At 43.1% G+C, this 19,978-nt stretch overlaps 1 pseudogene; it reads right to left on the bottom strand.

Moving 5' to 3' along the window:
* Positions 1 to 4,550: 4,550 nt before the first annotated feature.
* LOC135517005 (NAD(P) transhydrogenase, mitochondrial-like) overlaps positions 4,551 to 19,978 on the bottom strand; it is a 49,100-nt pseudogene continuing 33,672 nt past the window's right edge.

Below are 19,978 nucleotides of genomic sequence, written 5' to 3'. Positions count from 1 at the left end.
CCAAACAAAAGACAGCCTTAAGTAGAGGAGGTACAGTACGCCCGCCACCTAACCCTTATTTCAGTAGCATCACTTCTCCCCAAACAAGAGGCGGTTTCCCCCTGAACGCCCTCACATGTCTGTCAGGAGGATCAGCAGAGATAGCAGGGTGTCTGAGTGCTACTTGTTATACGTTGAAGTGACCCTCATAGCAAACACATGCAATCCTATTCATTTGAAATCATCACTTCCATGCCAGCAACTCCACCCATGTATTTGTCTCACACATCACACACACACACACACACACACACACACACACACACACACACACACACAGTTCCTCAGTGTCTATTACAGCTTTAGAACTTCTAATTGCATATGTTTGAGACTAGCTATGAAATGGGTATATAAAGCTATAACAACTTATAACAACTTAGTGAAGTTCCATAAAGGTGCTCAGATGATGCAAGCCTCAAACTGTTGTAGTGTGTTTGAGAGAAGAACGAGCAAACACATATTTTAAATCAAGGTTTATTGAGGGATGAGCTTCCATGATAAACCCGAGAGGAAAGCACTCACTGTATCTCCCAACCATGACACTATACATTTTCTGAAAGTTTTTTTTTGTGCAGCAAAGCCTGCTTAGCCTTAACAATTTAGAAATGGTGTCTGGTCTAAAGAATATATATATATATATATATATTGTTCTTTACTTTATGACTGAAAACTGGACAGAAATATGGCAAATGGCAATCTAACACCAACTACAGTGCCTTGCGAAAGTATTTGGCCCCCTTGAACTTTGCGACCTTTTGCCACATTTCAGGCTTCAAACATAAAGATATAAAACTGTATGTTTTTGTTGAAGAATCAACAACAAGTGGGACACAATCATGAAGTGGAACGACATTTATTGGATATTTCAAACTTTTTTAACAAATCAAAAACTGAAAAATTATTCAGCCCCCTTAAGTTAACCTCTTGAAACTCCCCATCCCGGATCTGGGATTGTGACTAAGCCTCAGGCTCATTAGCATAACGCAACGTTAACGATTTCTGAAAATCGCAAATAAAATTAAAATAATGCGTTTGCTCTCAAGCTTAGCCTTTTCTTAACAACACTGTCATCTCAGATTTTCAAAATATGCTTTTGAACCATAGAAATTGACTAATTTGTGTAAGAGTATGCTAAGCTAGCATAGCATTTTGTGTAGCATGTAGCACGCAACATTTTCACAAAAGCCAGATAACCAAATAAATAAAATCATTTACCTTTGAAGAGCTTCTGATGTTTTCAATGAGGAGACTCCCAGCCACATACCAGATGCGCAGTGTTTCCTGAAAGCGTCTGTGTGTAGGAGAAATCGTTCCGTTTTCTACATTGCGCCTGGCTACCGAAACGAACCGAAAATGCAGTCACCTACAACGTGAAACTTTTCCGGATTAACTACATAATATCGACCGAAACATGGCAAACGTTGTTTGGAATCAATCCTCAAGGTGTTTTTTCACATATCTCTTCATTGACATGCAGTTCGTGGAAGCTTGCTTCTCTCTCTGTGCCCCATGGAAAAATACTGGCAGGTGACTTTTGCGCACCAATTTCGGCGCAGGACACCGGGCGGACACGTGGTAAATGTGGTCTCTTATGGTCAATCTTCCAATGATCTGCCTACAAATACGTCACAATGCTGCAGACACCTTGGGGAAACGACAGAAAGGGCAGACTCATTCCTCTTGCGTTCACAGCCATATAAGGAGATCATGAAAGACAGAGCCTCAAAAATCCTTGTCATTTCCTGGATGCCAAGTCATCTTGGTTTTGCCTGAAGCTCACGTTAAAGGGCACGCACAAAGAAGATATTTGTATTTCTGGACACGTCAGAGTGTTTTCTTTCGAACAGTAGCAATTATATGCATAGTCGAGCATCTTTTTGTGACAAAATATCTTGTTTAAAACGGGAACGTTTTTCTTCCAAAAATGAAATAGCGCCACCATAGGTGTAAGAGGTTAATACTTTGTAGCGCCACCTTTTGCTGCGATTACAGCTGTAAGTCGCCTGGGGTATGTCTCTATCAGTTTTGCACATCGAGAGACTGAAATTTTTTCCCATTCCTCCTTGCAAAACAGCTCGAGCTCAGTGAGGTTGGATGGAGAGCATTTGTGAACAGCAGTTTTCAGTTCTTTCCACAGATTCTCGATTGGATTCAGGTCTGGACTTTGACTTGGCCATTCTAACACCTGGATATGTTTATTTTTGAACCATTCCATTGTAGATTTTGCTTTATGTTTTGGATCATTGTCTTGTTGGAAGACAAATCTCCGTCCCAGTCTCAGGTCTTTTGCAGACTCCATCAGGTTTTCTTCCAGAATGGTCCTGTATTTGGCTCCATCCATCTTCCCATCAATTTTAACCATCTTCCCTGTCCCTGCTGAAGAAAAGCAGGCCCAAACCATGATGCTGCCACCACCATGTTTGACAATGGATATGGTGTGTTCAGGGTGATGAGCTGTGTTGCTTTTACGCCAAACATAACGTTTTGCATTGTTGCCAAAAAGTTCAATTTTGGTTTCATCTGACCAGAGCACCTTCTTTCACATGTTTGGTGTGTCTCCCAGGTGGCTTGTGGCAAACTTTAAACAACACTTTTAATGGATATCTTTAAGAAATGGCTTTCTTCTTGCCACTCTTCCATAAAGGCCAGATTTGTGCAATACACGACTGATTGTTGTCCTATGGACAGAGTCTCCCACCTCAGCTGTAGATCTCTGCAGTTCATCCAGAGTGATCATGGGCCTCTTGGCTGCATCTCTGATCTGTCTTCTCCTTGTATGAGCTGAAAGTTTAGAGGGACGGCCAGGTCTTGGTAGATTTGCAGTGGTCTGATACTCCTTCCATTTCAATATTTTTGCTTGCACAGTGCTCCTTGGGATGTTTAAAGCTTGGGAAATCTTTTTGTATCCAAATCCGGCTTTAAACTTCTTCACAACAGTATCTCGGACCTGCCTGGTGTGTTCCTTGTTCTTCATGATGCTCTCTGCGCTTTTAACGGACCTCTGAGACTATCACATTGCAGGTGCATTTATACGGAGACTTGATTACACACAGGTGGATTGTATTTATCATCATTAGTCATTTAGGTCAACATTGGATCATTCAGAGATCCTCACTGAACTTCTGGAGAGAGTTTGCTGCACTGAAAGTAAAGGGGCTGAATAATTTTGCACGCCCAATTTTTCAGTTTTTGATTTGTTAAAAAAGTTTGAAATATCCAATAAATGTCGTTCCACTTCATGATTGTGCCCCACTTGTTGCTGATTCTTCACAAAAAAATACAGTTTTATATCTTTATGTTTGAAGCCTGAAATGTGGCAAAAGGTCGCAAAGTTCAAGGGGGCCGAATAGTTTCACAAGGCACTGTATATGATTTGGCTGTCTATTGTGCCACCATGTGTAACTGAATAACAGCCCTTCATACGCTAACCTTTCTAGTCAGTGCAAAGCAAAATATAACAATATGGCGGTAAAGAGTTCAATGGAACGCAGACGGTAGGGGAACGAACAAGTACGGCGTCACTGACGCACATTCAAAAAATATGATCTTACAAATCTGTCCAGATTTTGTGTTAAAAAAGGTTTGCTAAATGCTAACTCCTGTCCATATAAACTGGTAGCATAGCTAGCGTATAGAAATCAGTGATGGTACTTGAAGCTGTTTTCAGTGTAATGCAGTTGATTGGTGACGATGACATGAACATACTGTTTATTGTTACCCCAAAATAGCGTGCAATACACATATAAACAATAGCCTAAATGTGGGCTAATTTTGATGGGTTGGGAGACGCGTGAGTGGGGTTGGCATTGTTTGGTCGAGTTTGATTGTTCTCTTTACTGCATCCATTGATGGAAGAAGAGAATGGTTTACAAAGAAGAGAATGGAATGCAAATGTTTTTAATTTTTAATTTTTTAATTTCACCTTTATTTAACCAGGTAGGCTAGTTGAGAACAAGTTCTCATTTACAACTGCGACCTGGCCAAGATAAAGCATAGCAGTGTGAACAGACAACAACAACAGAGTTACACATGGAGTAAACAATTAACAAGTCAATAACACAGTAGAAAAATGAGAGAGTCTATATACATTGTGTGCAAAAGGCATGAGGAGGTAGGCGAATAATTACAATTTTGCAGATTAACACTGGAGTGATAAATGATCAGATGGTCATGTACAGGTAGAGATACTGGTGTGCAAAAGAGCAGAAAAGTAAAATAATATAAACAGTATGGGGATGAGGTAGGTAAAATTGGGTGGGCTATTTACCGATAGACTATGTACAGCTGCAGCGATCGGTTAGCTGCTCAGATAGCAGATGTTTGAAGTTGGTGAGGGAGATAAAAGTCTCCAACTTCAGCGATTTTTGCAATTCGTTCCAGTCACAGGCATCAGAGAACTGGAACAAACAATGTTGTCACAAACATCGAAGAAAGAAGAGAACACCTACTCATCATCAGAGCAAACAACTGTTCAGAAAAAAATGGAGGAGGAAAACTTGTCGCCAGGAGAGGAAAACGACAACATCAATACACTAATGCTATGTCTAACTGTTAGCTTGTGGTGCCCTGGACCGCTGCACCACCTCTCCATCCCACCTGCTGCTCAGTCAGACAGGCCCGAGCCCTACTGGACCAGCCACGGTTCACTATCTGGCCTCGCGGACTTTAGCCTGCAGAGCATCGCAGGTCGTCTTGGCATCTCCAAGCAACATGGCTGTGTTGGGCTTGTAGAAGATGGGGTTGTCCAATGCAGCATAGCCCACTCCCAGAGAACGCTTCATTACAACCACCTAAAAAGACACGGACACAGGGGCTCAGCACAGACTGCAGCTGTTTACACAACCGAGAAAGAATGCCTGATACATTGTTCTATCCTACAGTGCTTTCAGAAAATATTCATACACCTTAACTTATTCCACATTTTGTTGTGTTACAGCCTGAATTCAAAATGTATTAAATATATATTTTTCTCACCCATCTAATTTACTTAAGTATTCACACCCCTGAGACAATACTTTGTAGAAGCACATTTGGCAGCGATTACAGCTGTGAGTCTGTCTGGGTAAGTCTCTATGAACTTTCCACACCTGGATTGTGCAACATTTGCCATTATTATTTTCAAAATTCATCATGTTCTGTCAAACTGGTTGTTAGTCCTTGCTACACAACCATTTTCAGGTCTTGCAATAGATTTTCAAGTAGACTTAAGTCAAAACTGTAACTCGGCCACTCAGGAACAAGCATTGTCTTCTTGGTAAGCAACTCCAGTGTATTTTATTTTTATTTAACCTTTATTTAACTAGGCAAGTCAGTTAAGAACAAATTCTTATTTACAATGACGGACTACCCCGGCCAAACCCTAACCCGGACGACGCTGGGCCGATTGTGTGCCACCCTATGGGACTCCCAATCACGGCCGGTTGTGATACAGTCTGGAACTAGGGTCTGTAGTGACGCCTCTAGCACTGAGATGCAGTGCCTTAGACCGCTGCGCCACTAGGGTGCCCAGTGTAGATCTGTCCTTGTGTTTTAGGTTATTGTCCTGCTGAAAGGTGAATTCATCTCCCAGTGTCTGGTGGAAAGTAGACAACCAGGTTTTCCTCTAGGATGTTGCCTGTGCTTAGCTCCATTCCATTCCGTTTCTTTTTTTTTCCAATTACAAGCATACCCATAACACGATGCAGCCACCACTATGGTTGAAATTATGGAAAGTGGTACTCAGTAATGTGTTGTATTGGATTTGTCCTAAACAGAACACTTTGTATTCAGGACAAACATTTAATTGCTTTAGTGCCTTATTGCAAACAGGATGCATGTTTTGGAATATTTGTATTCTGTACAGGCTTCCTTCTTTTTACTCTGTCAATTAGGTTTGTATTGTAGAGTAACTACAATGTTGTTGATCCATCCTCAGAATTATCCTACTTTATCACAGCCATTAAACTCTAACTGTTTTAAAGTCACCATTGGCCTCATGGTGAAATCCCTGAGCGATTTCCTTTCTCTCCGGCAACGAAGTTAGGAAGGACTACTGTATCTTTGTAGTAATTAAAACAATTTAAAAAAACATAAGTCCACTTTGACATTATGGGGTATTGTGTGTAGGCCAATGACAAAAGAATCTCAATTTTACATTCAGGCTGTAACACAACAAAATGTGGAAAAAGTCAAGGGGTGTGAATACTTTCTGAAGGCACTGTATGTTTACAAATAATCAAAAGCATTTTTTTTTTTTAACTAAACATGCTATAGTAAATAAGACAACCCCAACTATGATAGCACCTCTTTTTGTCTAATTTGGTAAACATTTAACACGGATCTATGAACATACCTCAACAGGGGTTTAAATGTTGCATGCACCTGCATGTAAGTGGAAGATGTAGGGGGAAGGGCTCCATTTGGAGGAGAAGAGTAAGTTTGTCCCACAACTAATGGGCATTTAAGTGTTGGCCATTTACAAAATTAAGCATCATTAGTATCTGTAGAGAGAGAGAGAAGAGAGAGAGAGAGAGGCAGAGAGAGGCAGAGAGAGAGAGAGAGGCAGAGAGAGAGGGAGAGACCTGGGAAATGGATTGGAGCATCCCGTGATTGTGAGCATGTGTTTTTTGGAGGCACAGAACGCAGCACAATAATTTAATAAGTAAAACCAGAGCAGTGCTCTCACCACTAGACTTTTATTCCCTGCTATCTGACACGCTGAAAGATACTTGGAAGAGAACCTCTGTCATACTGAGACCCAAAAATCAACAGGAGGACCGTCCGAATCTACTCAGAGAGGCAGGAAATGGTCAGTAGTGGCTAGTGTTCCCATGGTGCGGCCCCACCCACAAACACTACACTTAACACAAAACACACACATACAAGCATGCACTGACTCAAACACCCTCCTGTGATAGAAGAGCGTAAATCACTCCCACAATGGTTGTGCTTCAGGCCGGGGTTAGAGTAAGGGTCTGGGACACCCAGGCCTACCCTAGCCAGCCTCTCTAGGCAGGGCATCCCAGTCCAGACTCCCCAACCTCCTCATCCATAATACATGGGACAGATGGTTTTATTTGGGACAGGGGTAGGGTGCAAACAGAGGTAATCTTAGTCTGGCAATCAGCACCAGAGGATGTGGCTATGGCACGGTCGTGCTAGGCCTGGACCATTGAATCACCAGCCACCTAACCGTCCACCAGGCGAGGCAAGGGTACTGTACCAGAGGAATGCCCTTTGTCTGCTCTGACAAGCTTGGCTACGTTGGCACTGAAGAGCCCCTCCTGGTTTGTTTATATCTACAGTTAGACTACACACACAGCCCGGCCCAGCACACCCATCCGCACCACAGCCTGACCGGCCCCACACAGCGTCATATAAACATGAGCCACAAGTGGAAGGTTATTAATTCAAGTGTCTGAGTCACTTTAAGAACAATGAAAATAACATTTTCAACAGTCCAGCAGGTCCGAGGTATATAAACACACACGTCACATCAATACAGCCCAGTATAGTAGAGGACTGGGGTGCTGGTAGTATTAAAGCTCACAAACTCTGATTTCCCAAGGGAACCTGTAGAAATGAAAGCGTTTTAAAGTGGGGTGGTGAGGCATATGAATCCCACATTTAGGAAAAGTTCCACTCGGATGCTCCAAAATGTCATCATTCCAGAGGGAGCGAGTCACCGCTAATGGAAGCCGTGTGAGATCTGTGCCTGCTGGAGCTAGTACACCTGGGTAAGGGCTTTGTTGCCTCAGTAACAAAGAGTACAGGGTGCATGCGTGTGTTCAAACGCAAGTGTTTGTACGTAGAAAGAGGCCCCGTCCCCCTCTAAGATTGTGGCCCGTGGACTCGGTGAATCTGGATGTCTAGGACTTGAACAGAACTAAAGACGAATAGCTTCCTTCTGAGCCCATGTTAGATACCCGCTCCAGTATTACACTTCACCATTTGGAGAGCCGGAGTAAATCAGCTCAACTTCCAACAAGCCCTTCTGTGACAGTCAACATTTGACAGGGGCTGCAGTCCCATTCCCTACCTTTTCTTCCCCCTTGAAGTGTATACTCGTTCACTCTTCATGGATTCGATGATGGAGTTGGGGTCCTCCTGGGCACCAATCACCAGAACCAGGTCCGTTTCTGAGACATAGAAAAAGAGATCACAGCACATGTCACATGTCTTATATGTCTCTGAGACATAGAAAAAGAGATCACAGCACACCACAGATAAAATGTGGTGCATATTGTCTATAGACCGAAACACAAGAGGTGAACACGTGAAGGTGAAATCAAACATACCAGCAAAGTCCTTGTTGATCTCCTCCATCTCCAGCACGATGTCATAGGGAATGCCCGCCTCGGCCAAAAGCACGTTGAGCTGCCCAGGCATTCTGGGTGGATACCAAATTGGTAAGAGAGAAGGATTAACATCTGATTCACCTCCATCTATATGGCAAATCACAAAGATGAGAAGGGTGAGAAAACCCGTGTGGTTTAAAAGTATCATAATATTTTGGCTGTTGACAGAAGTTGAGTCAGAAGTACAAGATGGAGGGGCCATGATGTTAGTGCCGGGGGCGGTTTAGGTTAATGTCAGAGGTCATAAAGGGCCTGAGAAGCAGGGGAAATGGGTTAAGGATGGAGGACGAGAGGGCCCTACGGATACACACTGGAGCAGCAGGTTTATGACCAGAGAGTAAAAGCAGAGATCAGAGCAGCTGCACTCTACTCATACTGCCTGAGGTGTCTCGTTCCCCCTCTCCTGCTCTACCCAGACCCTCTGTGATCTCCTGCCATTATGAATCAGTCCCCAATTTACACACACGGCTGTTACCCACAGTTGCCTTAGGAACTTTGAATACCCTCGTGTGTAGCAGTGTGTGGAGTTAACCCGTTAGGTACCTCATGTAATGTAATGCAATGTATATGTTGCAGTGTTGAAATGGGGGGTGGGTGGGGGTGAGAGAGGGAGGGGGCGTGGGCGTGGCCTTTACAAGAGAGGCTAACCAGAGCAACACCACACTGTGTGAATTACATTACATTACAAATACATTAGGAACAATATCCACCTCTGAGGCTCCAAACAGTGGCAGCCCCATGCCTCGCCCTCATAGCAGCCTAACACCCCCACCCAATTATCCAGCAGAGAGGGAAGGGGAGGGGGGACAGGACTACCAAATCTGGCCACTCTCTGGCCACCCACTTCCCCCTCTAATCAACTGCAAATGCTCTAAGTAGCAGCAGCTGCTGGAACCCCAGATCAAACGAATGAAGGAAAATTACACAAGCTTCCGGTGTGCCTTTTCCCTTCCCTCCTCTTTCCTCTCTCCGGTGTGCCTATTCCTACATTTGCGCTGCTCTCATTCACTCTCCTCCCTTTCACCTTCCTCTGTTCTCTCCACAGCTAGCCTCAACCCTGTCCTTTCCCCTCCTGGCTTTACCTCTTCATCACCTCAGTGGTGCCGTGGCAAGGCAGGGGTAATGAAGGGGTTAGGGCAGGGGTGGGCAATCATTTTGGCTCGAGGGCCACATCGCGATTTCAAAATAGCACAGATTTGTTCATCCAAATCAATTTGCAGGCCAGAAAAACATACTGTATACAGTAGGTCCATTCCCAGCTAGCACATAACGTTCTGAGAACCATAGGTTTCTTAGGTGGGAATTTGAGTACTTCAGCATAACGTTTCCTACAGGTTTCCGCATGGTTCTATTTAAAGTAATGTTCTTAAATTGTTCCGAGAACATTAAGAAACAACGTTATTTTGGGGGAATTTCAGTACTTCAGCACAACGTTTTCTACAGGTTTCCTCATGGTTTTATTCAAAGTTAAGTTCTCTGAACATTAGGAAAACTTTCCATGAAACATTAGTAATGTTCAAAAAACATTCTGAGAATTATTTAAAGAGCCACTGAACATGCTATTTGGCACCTGTCTTTTCTGTTGCGCATTAGAAAAATGTGATTTCGGTCTTGGAGGTGTGTTTCCTGGCTGATTCCGCATTTAGTTAATGATGTTTGTCCCCCACGAGACACTGTAGATGCGGAAGCTTCACTTCATTTCCTAAAAATCATCAGAATTATGCTCTTCTAAATCTGAAATCTGTAATTATTTTTGATGTTTTTGCAGAGGATGCTTTAGTTGCGCAATTTTAAATCTAACAAAGGTGTTTGGTGCAGTATTTCTCAAGTTACAAAAAAGCGCAACGTATTGTCTTATGTAAACAAAGCCGGGCGGCTGGGCAGGTCTATCTCACGGTCTATGCTATTGATAGAGAGCCATCACTAAAGCTGTTCACCCCATGTTAGTGGGCAAATGTACATCGTCAAATCAAAATCCAAACTCAATTTACCCATTGTGACGCACGTATGTTCCTTGCTCAGTTTTAGACGAGACTGACTTTATTAGGAAAATGATCCTATTTACACTTTGTAGTCAATTTGGACACTAGAATAACTGTTACTAACTCATATCGATGCCACATAGTTTTCAAATGGATTCATTGCTTTTTAAAGATCCTTCATCTTGTTAAGTGTGTTCGGGTGGGTTGGGTGCCCACTAATAGGCCACACCTGATCTTAATGAGTGCTTGTTTCTTTTGAAATAGGGTTTGGGGTATGAGTAAAAAGTAAAACATGGCAAGCTAGCTCCATCCTGGTGGTGCAGTGGACTAATTCCATGGATAGGGAACAGAAGAGCATAAGTTTCAATCTTACAGACAATGTGCTACCAGAAATAAATGTGTTTGCATGATTAATGCCTAAGAAAATTCCTTTCCATGTGTCCTAACTGTACTTGGAGTTTAACCTGTCTCCTCCCCTTCACTGACTGAAGTAGATTTAACAAGTGACATCAATAAGGGTCATTGCTTTCACCTGGATTCACCTGGTCAGTGTTTGTCGTGGAACGATTAGGTGTTCCTAATGTTTTGTACACTCAGTGTATATTGACTCAGGGGGTTGAATACTTATCTAATTAAGATAGTGTTTTAATAAAAATAACATTTACACGTAAATTCTTTCCTGTAAATCGTACAATGAACTCAATTAACCTGTTGAAACTCTGGGGGCGCTATATCATTTTTGGAAAAAAAGACGTGCCCGTTTTAAGCGCAATATTTTGTCACAAAAAGATACTCGACTATGCATATAATTGATAGCTTTGGAAAGAAAACACTCTGACGTTTCCAGAACTGCAAAGATATTCTCTGTGCGTGCCCTAGAACGTGAGCTACAGGCAAAACCAAGATGAAACGGCATCCAGGAAATGAGTATGATTTTTGAGGCTCCGTTTTCCATTGTCTCCTTATATGGCTGTGAATGTGAGAGGAATGAGCCTGCCCTTTCTGTCGTTTCCCTAAGGTGTCTGCAGCATTGTGACGTATTTGTAGGCATATCATTGGAAGATTGACCATAAGAGATCACATTTACCAGGTGTCCGCCCGGTGTCCGCCCGGTGTCCTGCGCCGAAATTGGTGCGCAAAAGTCAGCTGCAAGTATTTTTCCATGGAATTCAGAGAAGAAAGCAGGCTTCCACGAACGATATATCAATGAAGAGATATGTGAAAAAACACCTTGAGGATTGATTCCAAACAACGTTTGCCATGTTTCGGTCGATATTATGGAGTTAATTCGGAAAAAGTTTGACGTTGTTGGTGACTGAATTTTCGGTTCGGTAGCCAAATGTGATGTACAAAACGGAGCGATTTCTCCTACACAAAGATTCTTTCAGAAAAACTGAACATTTGCTATGTAACTGAGAGTCTCCTCATTGAAAACATCCGAAGCTCTTCAATGGTAAATTATTTTATTTATTTGGTTATCTGGTTTTTGTGTAAATGTTGCGTGCTAAATGCTACTCAAAATGCTAAGCTAGCTTAGCATACTCTTACACAAATTAGTGAATTGCTAGAAATCGTTAACGTTGCGTTATGCTAATGAGCCTGAGGCTGTATTCACGATCCCGGATCCGGGATGGGGAGTATCAAGAGGCACTTTGTAATACAACAAAATATGGAAAAAGTCAAGGGGTGTGAATACTTTCTGAAGGTCCTGTATAAAGTGGGTAAGACAGCATGTAAAACAGTATTGCACATGTACTGTCTCCACCTTCTAGATGGTAGTGGGGTGAATAGGCCATGGCTTGGGTGGCTGAGGTCCTTGACGATATTGTTGGCCTTCCTGTGATTCCGAGTGCTGTAGATGTGCTGGTGTGCAGGCAGTGTGGCCCAGATGATGTGTTGGGCTGACCGCACAACCCTCTGGAGAGCCATGCGTTTGTGGTTTGTGCAGTTGCCCTACCAGGCGACGATACAGCCTGATAAAATTATCTCGATGGGGCCTCTGTAGACGTCCGTAAGGGTCTTAGGGGCCAAGACAATTTTTTTCAGCCTCTCTCTGCTGTTTCCTGTAGTCCAAGATCAGTTACTTAATTTAATTGACATTGAGGTTATTTTCCTGCCACCACTCCCTGATGGTAATCAGGCCTACCACTTTTATGTTGTCAGCAAACTTGATGACTGAGTTGGAGAGGTGTGTAGCATGAGTGAACAGGGAGTACAGAAGGGGATTGAGCATGTACCCTTGAGGAGCCTCCGTGTTGAGGATTAGCGTTGCGCAGATGTTGTTGACTGTTTTCACCACCTGGGGTTGGCCCATCAGGAAGTCAGACCCAGGGCCCTGAGCTTAGTGACTAGCTTGGAGGGCAGTATAGTGTTGAAGGCTGATCTGTAGTCAATTAGCAGCATTCTTACATAGGTATTCCTCTTGTCCAGGTGGGATAGGGCAGTGTGCAGTGCAATGGCGATTGCGTCATCTGCGGATCTGTTGGGGCGCTATGCAAATTGTAGTGGGACTAGGGTGTCGGCTAAGGTGGAGGTGACATGATCCTTAAACTAGCCTCTCAAAGCACTCTATGATGGAAGAAAGGAGTGCCACATTTTACATGAAATTTTAGTAATTTAGCAGACTCTCTTATCCAGAGCGACTTACAGGAGCAATTAGGGGGGTAAGTGCCTTGCTCCAGAGCACTGACAGATTTTTCACCTACTCGGCTCGGGGATTCGAACAATTAACCTAGCTAGCTAACATTAGCTGGCTCACTAGCTAAAGTTACATGTATGATCTGTGTAGAAATATTATTCATATCTCAGAGCCATTTGCTTTGCAAGTTATAGCCTAATGTTAGCTAGCTAACATTGAACCTGGTAGGTTAGCTACCTGCCGATTCATTCAGGGTAGTAATGTCACGAGTTGGGATTATGGTTCATTTTTTAGCTAGCTAGCTACATGTCTTAACAAAATACTCTTCTATGCAAGTATCCATTTCAATAGAATGTTCATGATGTCACTGTGACAGCTGTTGATAGATGTAGCTGGTAAATTCGCTCTGGCTATCTACTCCGATTTCAGAGTACTCCCGTCTGAGTGTGCCAGAGCTCAGAATAACTGAGAAATGTATGAACGCTCAACACCCGTTGAATATGCCCGGTGTTAGTAAACGTTGGCAAAAAAGTGTAATTAAATTGTTGCCATCAGTACAGTTGCAGTCACCAATGCTCTGGATAACATAAAAAATATCCTAACCAGCTCTGCTAGGGTGAGTAAAATGGGTAAAGTGAACTGTTCTCATTTGTGTCTGAAAGTAGCTAGCAAGCTAGCCAAAGTTAGCCAGTTAGCTTGGGTGCTTGAATGTTGTTAGGACAGAATGCTCAGATCAAAAGCTTAAGAGAGAGTGAATGATGCTGAATGGGTGAAGACAAAGAAGAGCTCTCCAGTAGGTGTACCAAAACATTCAAAGGCTATTTTTTCAAAAGTGAGGTTACAAGTTTTCCCATTGTTCCTCAATTGTGGTGTATGATATACCATTTTCTAGCCCTGAGTCTCTACTTTTACTTGCTATGAAAACCTGTCAACTGCTGTCTGTATAAAATGTCCGAGAAAAGGAAGGAACACAATAAAACTTCAGAACACAGTCTGCCTGGACTTTGACTGGCACATCTTGATAGAGTCCAAAACTGACTACCACATGTGAACAGTGATCAAAAATGCTTGTATAAATAGCAAAAACAAATCAGACAATCCCAGAGATTCTTACCTGGATATTGATATTCTGATGCTAAAAACACAAACATTTACATAAAGCATCAAACTTGCTTCAAAAAATAAAAAATAATCCTTATAAAAACACATACAACATTTAGGAAATAACCAATAACCAAAAATATTTGCTTAAATTTTATTTCTCCGTTTTTAGTTTTGACACACCAGGTATTTAAAATCTAACAAGAAAACTATTCAAACCAACTTATCCCAGCAACTGGGAAGTCCAGAGTTTTTCTGGAGAGTATAATTTTAAAGGACCAGTGAATTCCCATAGGAACAGAGGATGTCTGAGGGCTCAGGAGTAAACAAGTGTACTAACCTAGTTTATCTGCATGTGTTGTCTCAAATAGCAGAATATGGTTTTGATAATAATCCTAAATATAAGTGGGAGCTCTTTCCTCTCATTTCAACAAGACCCGGAGGTGAAATAATTGAGCCTGTTATTTTAAAACACAATAAACAAACACTGTAAAATAAATAAAGGACATCAAGGCTGAAAAAAAAGAATCAGTCGTGAAATGATTTCAATCCTTTTATCTGAAGCAGTAAAGTGGGAGCATGTGCAGGATTCTGGAGCAATCAATCAATTATGTTACTCTTAAAGCAAGAATCCTTAGTTGCTACATCCATTTTTAGATGTATAAATAAATGATATATTGAGTCTTAAAGAATATAACTTATAAATAATTATGATCTCATGATGGTCAGTCCTTGCATCCATAGCTCTGCCTATACATTTGAGAGTGGTTCCATTTCTCCAGCTCCATCCCTCAGCCGTTTACCAAAAACAAGTGGCGTGGTATGGGTTTTGTTCTTTTTCCAACTGCAGATTTCCCCTTTAAGGATGATCGTACTTACAATTAATGTCCAAGTGCACATTAATTGCTCCAGTACATGTGGTAGACAGGACATTTCTAACTCAAAAGACCATGTAAGCCTTTATTCACTGGTCTTCAGCATTCCAAAGCCGATCTAGGCCAGTCAAACACAACAAGGACCATCAACACTTATCTTTCATCTGCCCCGTGCAGAGCTGAGAAGCCTCTTCCTGGAATGACCACCATCCAAGAAAGAGAAACAATACTTCACAGCAAATGGACAATCTAAAGCCTCAATTGCTGTTTACAACGTTTGATAGGCCTGTCACAACAGCCGTCAAATACTCTGCTTTCAACACAGCATGTTGCACTGAGCATAACTACAGTCCACACTAGCTCCTTAATGATTTTCAACTTTTTCATGCAGACTCTCAAACACAAGCTTTTCTCCTAACGAAAACAACCCCATCCAGACAAGGCCAGTGTTTATCAAAAAAAAAGTCTTAAATGTTTCCACTGATGTCAATCAAGCAAAGTGACTGTGACTGGTCCAATTATAGGAAACGTGAAAAGGAAAACAAGACAGCTCCGGTTCCAGCTTGGGCCTGGTGTAGTGTAGTGCACTGCAGTCAGCAGGAGAATCTGGGACCCACTGACAACACAGAGAGCAACTGTGGAACAGTGCACCATAATACCAGGCCTTGGAAGCTGAGGATCACCTTTCAGTCTGGCTGGACTACCTGGCACACAAACACTGGCTAATTTGGTTACATTTAGAGAAGATGCTTGAAAATGTTTGGATACAAAAACAAGTCTGGGTTTGCAGTAGTCAGTTAGATAACTGTGTACTTTAGAAGTTCAGAACATCCTCCGCAATAGATATAGTAACATCTCCCCCACTGTCTACATGGGCCCAATGGTGTACATCCATGTTAGATAGGGTCTAACCGTCTACTGTCTAGGTCCATGGCTGGGTCAGGACACCGTAGGGTTGAGCCCTGCTGGATGGCTGGAGGCTGGACTGCCTGCGACGGTGTGTTTTAAATGAAGGAGCCATCTCCGTTGTGTTTGCCCCCCACGCCTGTTTACTCTGGAGTGCCACGTTCATCATCCTTTCTCCCCTTCTCTTTATTCATCCTCCCACATCTCATCACCCCTCCATCTGTTCGTCCTGTCTGCCCATAATGGTCCAGTTCTCTGTTGTAGAGAACAAAGTGGATGCCGACGCAGACAGAGGACAGACAGAGCCATAAGCTTTGCTGGAGGCGATTACACTTACTGGCCCAGGAGGTCAAGCCGAGCAACAGACAACCAGGCAGTTTAGAAGAGCAGAGCAGAGCCAGCCACTAGGTTGGGGTTGTGTCCCAAATGGCACCCTATTCCCTTTACAGTGCACTACTTTTGACCAGGGTCCCCATTTCCATTTATAGTGCACTACCTTTGACCAGAGCCCCATGGGTACCGCATATTAAAGCCCATAAAAAAAGAGCCTTCTTTTCTACTCCTTTATTTTCTCTGGGAGCAGCATACTGTTTGGACCAGTGCAGGTTGAGGCTGCACTGCCAGGCAGGAGAGATAAAGCTGACTTCTCACTCAACAGTTCACTTCGCCACTAGGTTGGAGAAGCCATGTGCAGAGAGCTGTCGTCAGGGGACGGGTTTTCAGACAGGGTGGGAGAGCGGAAAGACAGAGAGTGAGATTATACAGAGGTCTGTCAAAGTTTCAATAAACCCTACTCCAAAACATGACCCAGGCTCTTGGACCACCTCGGGATAGAGTGGGCCTGCATGCCTGATGGGCCCTACTTGAAAGGTGCCCCAATGAAGTTGAGCAAATTAACTGGTGATGTAATAAGGTCAATAGAGGTTAGCTAAACATAGAAAAAAGTTTGGGAATTTCTGAAAAATGTGGATCGCGAAGGACCATGTTTTCTACTTTTTGCACAAGACCTTTGGCCACAACGCACTTACTCTCTAGGTCTTAAAAACATTTGTCAGTTGAACCCTGTGTACGTGGGTGGTTTACATGAACCTACCCTGTCAGTGCTCCGGTGTGTGTAAGTATCACTGTGTTAATGCTGTGTGTGTGTGTGTGTGTGTGTGTGTGTGTGTGTGTGTGTGTGTGTGTGTGTGTGTGTGTGTGTGTGTGTGTGTGTGTGTGTGTGTGTGTGTGTGTGTTGTTGGGTTTTTACTTTACCTGGAGTGATGATGATGTTGTGGGCGTCTTCGATCATTTTGACAGTCTGGTCCACGTTCCTATGATCTCCATGGGCTTGCCTGACCCAGTGGATGATGTACGTTGGCAAGAGAACGGTTCATGGCCTAGCCCCTAGCCAGGGGGAGAGGAGGGGGAGTACAGAGATGGATAGGATTAAAAGCTGCTCAGCCTTTTTGAGTCAACTGCATTTTTCAGTGAACCCAGTTTCTTTCAGGCAGTCAATGCCGCCAAGAAGGCATTTAAGTACAGTTAGAGTTCCTCCTAGTGGAGAACGTTGGAAGCACAGAAACTGCCTCTTGCACATTTTAGCATCTTCAATGTGTATATGTAGGTTATGAGCTGATGCTGCCTATTTATCCCATACTGTCTGATGTATGACACTTCCTAAATACAGACAGACGGAAGGACTATAGGCTCCGTACTTTAATCATTCTATAGCCCTCAAACTCAACTCTGGACCTCGACGCCAGTTCCAGTGCGTTTTTTCATCGTTCCCCTCTACATCAAGGACCTGGGACACCAGGTATGTGCAATTAATTATCAGGTAGAACAGAAAACCAGCAGGCTCCAGACATTGTAGGGTATGAGTTGAATACCCCTGTTCTATGGGATGTGTGACACATCGAAAATACAGACCAACAGACTTCCTTACCACACACGACGCAGGAGAGAATGGCCCCTGAGGAGCCGATGAGGGCCCCTATGATGTTGAGCAGGTTGCTGCTGAGCAGGAAACCCTCAGCAAACAGGGCTCAGCCAGAGTAGCTGCTGAGCACCGTGATGATCACCCATGGCTGTTGTCAGTCCCTAGAAGAGCAAGACTACCTTTAGACTGAAGGTTGATATGGCAGTGGGCATAATAAAACAAGACAATTCATTAATGTGTTGCTAAATTCAATACATTGTCCATACAAAATAAGGTATACATAGAGCATGTGTCATATGTGTAGTAGGCCTGGCCTATATAAACTCACATGTCTGCACTGTCCTGAAACACGTGGGCATAAGCAGACAACCTGTATTATTGAATGGTAAATAGAGAAATCTGATCAGGCAGTAGAAATGTAGTGTATTTAACCCCTATCAAGGTCGTGGTGGGCCTCAGTCAGCGCATTAGGTGTTTGTTAAAACAAGGAGTATTCATTTCAAGTGCTCTCTATGATATCATACTAGTGTTACTCTCCAAGATCCCTAACTCAGGGAAAGGCTCTAACCAGAGCCAGCTACCTCACATTATGCAACGATACACTCCATCAAACAAACAGTGAGGGCAGGAACTTGAACAATATCAGATCTCCTTTTAAAGACATTCACGCTCAGGCACAGGTGATTGTTTAGCTACACCTTATCAGTCAGAGTGGTGTGATATTATATACGTAAAAAATGAATATCCGTTGATTTATCCAACGTCAAAAACCACACGGAGGCCTGAGCAGCCAACATTCACAACAGTTTTAACCAGAACCACCTTCTCTCAGCGCTGCTTCAAAACCTCATCATCTTAGTTTACCTTTCATCTATCATCATATTATGGATTGATCCTATGGTTAATGCTTCCAACGAAAACTCTCCTTAAGGGCCAACAGTGGAGCAGGATTGTGAGCAGACTGCTTTTTATTGAAGGATCGCTGAACTTACCTAAAATGGGCTAGAGCACAGGATTTCAAAAGGAGATACGACTTCCATCGTATTTCTAAGAACCAGTTCAACGATTACAGGTCAGTCCAGGTTGGTGGATATTAGGGCTATAGATATAGAATTATTAGAACAGGAAAAGACTCTCAAAAAAAAACAAATGTCACTTCACCATCTTAACTTATAACATTGATTTGAATGGGGATGTCCGTCCCAGTAAATCTATTTATTTGATTAGGGGAGAGGCGGCATGTAGGTCGTACCATGACGGCCGAGAGAGAGAGGACACAGAGCCTGTTGTGTAGCTGGGGTCCAGCCTGTAGGGGATCATCAGGCCCACACTGGAGACCATCAGCCCAGCGTTCATAGCATCAGCACACCTGGAGAGAGGAGGAGAAGAAAGACTGTAGGCATGGACATATAGAGCTAAATGCATATCAGGACATTACTATGCGGTGCCCATCTAATTTATTATGGCCTTCAGTTACAAGTATTCAGTCCTCATCCACTTTTGAAGAACAATCTGAAAGTGAGCATTTTAATTATTATCCAAGGATGTTACTATCACACACATTGTAAGGATTAAAAAGGGAGTTTATCCTTGAACGAATTCAATCCTTGGCAGGCAGGTAGAAAGGTAACAGAGAATTGATTTTCATTTCAGAGACTGAAATGTGTTCATGAGGCTGTTTCATGCTAAATTGAAACTGAATACACGTTGATAATGAAATGAACAGAGCCAGCATCTGGATTCCACCGCCTGTGACATGGGACGCATTGTGATGTTTCATTCACTCTTTTCCTCATTTGAAAGCCTTCCAAAAACAAACCCACGACTGAAAAACAAAATGCAAAAGAAAATAACAAGAAAAACGTATCTAGCGTGAAATGTGCATTTTGCGGAAAATGGACGTTTTAATCTTTTATCGGAGCAGGTTTTCCAGGTTCCAGTGGGACTGTGGAGTGGGAACGCTCCCTGGGATAATGCGTTCCAGCTTTCGAGAACAAGTGGAAAATGACTGGGGGCGGAGGGGCTAATTAGTGCCAAACTGGGAAAGGTTCCGCCTGGCCTAGCTTGGAGCAGGGGGGCCTGGGTGGCACGGCTGGGACAGGGGACTGAGAGGAGGGGTGCCGACTCGGGTACAGACGCTCAGGCATCAACCTGAAGGACCCAGACCACTACTGGTCTAC

The sequence above is a fragment of the Oncorhynchus masou genome, chromosome 28 (assembly GCF_036934945.1).
Source record: "Oncorhynchus masou masou isolate Uvic2021 chromosome 28, UVic_Omas_1.1, whole genome shotgun sequence".
Taxonomy (NCBI): Eukaryota; Metazoa; Chordata; class Actinopteri; order Salmoniformes; family Salmonidae; genus Oncorhynchus; species Oncorhynchus masou.
Note: the sequence above shows the minus strand (reverse complement) of the source record. Positions and strands in the feature narration are given on the sequence as shown.